The following is a 608-nucleotide window of genomic DNA, read 5'->3' as shown; positions in this document are numbered from 1 at the left end:
ACACAAATACTTTAGAAAGAATTAACTCCCCCTCCCCCCCCCCCCCCGTTGGTTATATGTTTTACAAGAATAACCCTTAGGAGTTTTACGTTAAAACAACTGTTTTAAAATCGTAGCTTTTTAACATTCCATAGCGCTCTTCTCCATTTATATATCCGATAATTTCATTTAAACATACATTTTAAGCCATATTGTGTTCAAAAATGACAAAAGGGTTACACCAGGACTTGAGATATAACTAAGGCACAGGACAGTGCCCGAATTAAAAGTGATAATACAACATTGATTAATGTACAAATATATTTACAAAAATAACAAAATGTATCAATAAAGACAGCAAAATATCGAATTCCTCCATATAGATATATTTACATGGGGGAAGTGTTACTTTAGTGTGGTTCATTTCAGCAAGTTAATGTTAGTAAACCGTTGTTACATGTATGACACAAGGGATACACCTATAAATAAAAGACAAAGGGACCATCACGCATTGTTGAAGATGAATGAATATACTTGTAATAACATAAATCACTGACAAAAGTTGTTGAGATATTTCCGCGTGTGTGGGTGTGCATATACCACACTCGATATATGATGATGTACAGTCA

The sequence above is a fragment of the Mya arenaria genome, chromosome 17 (assembly GCF_026914265.1).
Source record: "Mya arenaria isolate MELC-2E11 chromosome 17, ASM2691426v1".
NCBI classification, from domain to species: Eukaryota; Metazoa; Mollusca; class Bivalvia; order Myida; family Myidae; genus Mya; species Mya arenaria.
Note: the sequence above shows the minus strand (reverse complement) of the source record.